At 33.7% G+C, this 5,386-nt stretch overlaps 1 long non-coding RNA gene across 1 annotated transcript; it reads right to left on the bottom strand.

The window, feature by feature from the left end:
- Positions 1-1,517: 1,517 nt before the first annotated feature.
- Positions 1,518-3,259, bottom strand: LOC133198698 (uncharacterized). The gene is made up of 4 exons (XR_009722552.1): positions 3,182-3,259; positions 2,503-2,682; positions 2,276-2,395; positions 1,518-1,917 (listed from the first exon to the last, which is right to left on the bottom strand). It is a non-coding gene; the product is annotated as an uncharacterized LOC133198698 (long non-coding RNA).
- Positions 3,260-5,386: the final 2,127 nt, after the last annotated feature.

Below are 5,386 nucleotides of genomic sequence, written 5' to 3'. Positions count from 1 at the left end.
GACCGTCAATGCATCCATGGACGAGTTCATTGGTTACTCTGAAAAATGGCACAGGTTTACCTTTCGTTAACGTTTTCTACAATGATCTGCCTATTTTGAGTGATTGTACTTTCATAGCAAAATTGTTAAATTTTATTCCCGATTGGCCTATAGTTTTGTCATTTAACTGAAAAAAAATTGGGCTATTTCGATACCTGTAATGCTTAACGAGCTGGGACTTGACATCTGTACTGGTTTATATACGGAAGTATCCTATCATTGGAAAGATAGATGGTACACGTGTAGCACAGATCTGTAGTACGCAGAATTTTTTTTAGATGTTTCTCCCTCTCCCCCACATGGAAAAACATTGATACAGGCCTTTATCAAGCTATATTTGGATTGCTGTCTATCAAATTATTTTGCAAACCTTGATGCACAAAACTAATGCCGGTAAACATGGCAAAGACTAGTGGTTTTAATTCAACATGTTCAAGCTGTTAAGCTATCTCTATAAGTTCTTCCTACTTATTTAAAAGCTTGTGCCATAGAATTTAGTTTGTATATAAGGATATATGTATTAAAGAGAAATTCAGATCTTGGTTACGCCAAAGAATACATAAATACGATGTGCAGATTTTAGAGCGAGGTTTGCCAATGATTGGCATATTCTAATTCGTAGAGGGCGAATTGTTCTACGGGCAAGTTGTCTTAGAGGCGAACTCTCTAGCATCCTCGCGCATGCGTAGCCTGACGTAAGCCCATGGCATCCGGTTTAACTCCGCTAATATATTTTCTGGGTGGACCTCAGGGTCCACGCAAAAATGTTCAAAAGTATGGAATAACCATTGGAACATTTTTAGGATATCGAGTATTTTCACTCATAATTCTACTATATGTATTTAATTGAGTCCATCTTTAAAATAAATGTTAGGTTGCCCTCTCCCGACCGACTGGCTAAATTGTTTTTTCAGGAGCAAATATTTTTTAATGCATTTTGGAAAAATAGATTTTTGGGCTTGAGTACTGTTTGTTATTTACATATATTTCATTCCTTCTTTTACTTTTCTCAGTTCTGAACCACTACAATCTTATTTCCTTTATAACATTCAAATTCACGAACAAATCTTGAGTACTAAATTGACACATTTTCATATCTTGATGCTTACATAACTTGGAGCCAGTGTGCCTCAAAGGCGTAAAAAAAAATGAGGATGGTTGGAAAGTTTTAACAAGCGCAAAAATATTATTCAAAATGGCAGACTCCAGTAGTCAGTTCACTATATCTTTGGTGTTCTTATTACTACTAGTATATAACTACACGCAAGTAAAAACAAATAAGAGTATCAGGTAAAATTTTATCCATGACAATTAAATAAATGAAATTTCAAAACATTATTCTACATCTGATGTTCCCCTTATATACGTTTAAACGAATTTAACATTTGTTTTAACAAACTATATTCGTTTCAACGAATTCTCAAATTTGTTTTAAAGAATTTAATTGTTCAATTTCATTCGACATTTAGGGCGTACAAATAAATAGAAATTTGATATAACAAATTGCCGAATGCGTTTAAAAAATGTCTCTTTCCATACAATCCTCAAAGTATTGCGTTACTGATGTCCATTTCGTTGTAAATTGTAATGTTGATTTTATCGTCTGCGTTTGTTTCATTGCATCGTTGTTGCATCACTAAACCGAGGCGACTTCATATACTGTAGCACAACTGTACGTATCACTGTGCTTCGGTACCATCAGGGATGGGGACCCCTACATGTTTTACTCTCATAAAAGACTGGATAAAGATTAAGTTAATAGAGCATTCGAAATTAGAAGGAAAATAAAACATGGAATAAATTTATGGTAAAGTCCATGGACTGGAGGATTAACCCCGTTACTGTCTGTATCATTTTTATGTGGAATTGATATGGAATCTATATTAAAAAAGAAAAATTAATGAATTGAACGAAAAGTTAAATTGACTTTGAAGATACATGTATTGATGAACATTTGAGAAGAAAAAATTAATATTCATTGCATTTTGTATGACAACGCATATAAATCTTCATAATAAATCTTTTCATAAAGCAAATATTTCATTTTCTATCTCTTTGTCTCTCTCTCTCTCCCATCGAAGGATGGGATGAGATTCTAAAGTACAAGCTTATTGGTATGTCAAATGTATGAGGTTTTTATTACAAAGTTAATTACTAAAAAAACTGCCCTTCTTTTGGAATATATTTGTAATCATCATCAACTTTTGATTTTGTTTTTCAAAATTAATATTTTTACCTTTAGTAGTGGTTATTATCTCCTGCATAATCACCTCAACTTTTTGACCATCTAGCTCGCAATAGTAAAAAGTACCCGGTTTGTAAGGTGTAATATAGCAGCCTATTCCATCTGGATGTCCTATAACACAACCAAACAACAAGCCGTAAGTCCCTACACAATACTTCCACATTCAACATCAGGAAAACATTTTTACATGTGCATCAAAATAAAAAATATATAAATACCATTTGATTGTTGGTGACAATGCGTTCGCATTGATGTTTTATTCCACCAGCACGTTTCAATATGATTTCGTGTCCCACCATGTATTATGCTCATTCCCTTGGACTGTTTAAAACTAGTGTGTTTGCACGTAATGCAGGCATCTGTGCTATTGTAAAGCCCAGTCGCTGTGAAACCTTCAACTAAAATGAAAGGTGTAAATAAAGTATTTAAGGTTTATCCAAGTCTTTTAAAAATTGTATTTCTACCCTCTTTCTAACTCACTTTTATCACAAGGACTTTAATTTTTTTTTTAAATTTATATGGCCTGTGCATGTATATTCCGAACTTCAACACCACAGTCCTGAATGGGCCGCGACCCATGATTCAGAAAAAGTCTACGGGGCATTTCCTCTATACTTTTTCTTAAAATGATTAAGCATTAATTGTTTCAATATCTGCCCAATAACCCGAGGAAAGAAAATACAGTCAAACCTCGCTATATCGGATTCGATAGGACCCATGAAAAAAGTATTCGAGATATCAAAGGTAATTACTGAAAGAATAAGACGTTGGGACTTTCAAATTGAAGTTGAACTGCAGTCTGAACAAAACACTGGATTCGGACGATTTGCTTAAGAAAACGAGCATTGAATCTTGAATAACGAGGCTTGACTGTATATAAAAAGATAAGGAACTTACTACAAGGAAGAAGGTTTAGACTTTCTTTCAACAATGTTCCGTTAGAACACGTTGAACTTATCTGTATTGACTTTCCAGCGTGTTTTACATGGTTAAATGTGAAGTCAAACTCAAGCCGGTTGTGGGTTTTATTGTAAGAACCCGGATGACAATAAACGTTTCCACTAGTTGGACGAAAGCACTGGACAAGGTAATTTGGTTCCTTTTCTAGAGCTGCGTTAATGGATGATATACTGCATTCTAAGGTGACTACAAACGTTTTGGTTTCATTTTCACAAAAACCCTCTTGGAGTTCTCTTTCGTTCTGCAGCGACGAGAATGTCCCTGTAGATAGACAAATATGATAAATAAATTGCTACTTATACTCATATTTGTCTTCAATGGCACCAACACTCATGTCGTCCGTGGCAAACTGAAAATTTAGTAAAGTCCGACACAGAAGGAAACGGATATGATTTTAATCGAATCATCAGGTCATTGTATGCATTAATATGAGGGATTCTGTCTATTATTATATATTAAAACTTATTACCAGCTACACTTTGAAACGTTTGAAACATTTGATGAAACTGAGGGATGTATTTCAGATTGGGTTTTATGTAGCATAGAAGATGGAAAATAATTTACTTAAAGGAAAATTTATGCTTGTGCTAGCATGTAGAAATATAAAAAATGAATTAAGGATACGGTATACATAATTATGTTCGCCCTTTCACACTTGCAAGTAATTTTGACCCGTTTCAAATTCGCCCAGAACATTTGCATTATATAGGGATAATGCTATCTTCTTTGAATTCGACTCGTTTTAAATTCACGCGACAGAAACAAGGATGAAGGTGGTGAAATATTCCCTGTATGTAGTACTAAGCGCTGGCATATACTCCTTTCTGTTCATGTGTAAGCTAATGTGAAGTCGAAGACTTCAACAGGCGCGAAGTGTCAGTATAAGAAGGTTCACTGCCCATGAGGGGGAGGGAGGGGGGTTACTCACGAAAAAAATAAAAATACGAGAAAAAAGAACAGAATGGTGGGAGCAATTATATAGCAATTATGAAAATAGAATTGTCATGAACACTTAACAATAGTAAGAAATTGTAATCCTGTATAATTCACCCCTTTAAAGTGTTAATGTAATATGGAAACGTCCTTTTTTAAAACTTTTTTTCGGCTTTCCTAATATAACAAAAATATATCCCGTAAAGAATTGTTGAATAAGTGAAATGCAATTTGCCCAGAAGACTTTTTTCGCTTTTTGTATTCAAACAAAATAATTGCTGTGTTTTCTGGTCATTTTCCCTCTTTTTCAAACATACTGCAGTATAAATATTTCATTTTTACACATTGGGTAAAATGATGTGTAGGCTACAGCCTTTTTGCCTATATGGAATATACGCCACTGCTAAGTATGCGAATAGGACGACGTAAGTTTTACTGAAAAATAATGTGCAGTTAAGTGTCCTAAAGCATGTAAAGATGACCTTTCATCCTTTTGTTATTGCAGCCCGGAGGACCGGGCTGCTCTATATAAGTTTAAGTGTTGGTATATGGGGATTGAGGTGGGAGAAGTTATTCAGAATTAAAGGTTTTCTAAACATTTAAAAGATTGTTAATCAGAATGTTCTTTCCCTTTATAAATTACGAGATACACAATATATTTACTTCCATGAAGTGAATCTGTAAAAAATATATATGTTTTTCATATTTAATATATAAAGTTGCTTATCATTTACTATCGAAAAAACGACAGGTCCCTTTTTTTAGAACATCGAATTTTACTTATCGCATAAAAACGTACTTTACACAGTTCGTGTTTTATATTCTTGAAGTGATAGACATTTTTGAAAATAGGTGATGCATGTGTCTGGTTTCAATTTATATTTTATACAGCCAACATTTACTTGAGGAATTGATAAAGTTTAAAAGGGTATCGTTTTTGTTCGATTTTCATCCGACTATAGGTTTTCAAAATATTCTCGACTGTCGTCTCCATCATTTAGACGCATGCCTTTTTCACACATATCGATGCGGTTTGATGATCAAGACTCATTTTCATTGTTTACTTTATTTATTTCCCGGGCGACAGTTGATGGTTACATCAATTTTTTCTTGTTACTGCTTTTTCAACTTTTTTATTTATAAATATTGTACACCTATAATTGTTTTCAGTGAGCTATTATAGTCCTATTTTATAGTAATAAAATTTAC

This window comes from Saccostrea echinata, unplaced genomic scaffold (assembly GCF_033153115.1).
Source record: "Saccostrea echinata isolate AGI-Se365-2 ecotype Australia unplaced genomic scaffold, CSIRO_AGI_Sech_v1 ptg000033l, whole genome shotgun sequence".
Taxonomy (NCBI): domain Eukaryota; kingdom Metazoa; phylum Mollusca; class Bivalvia; order Ostreida; family Ostreidae; genus Saccostrea; species Saccostrea echinata.
Note: the sequence above shows the minus strand (reverse complement) of the source record. Positions and strands in the feature narration are given on the sequence as shown.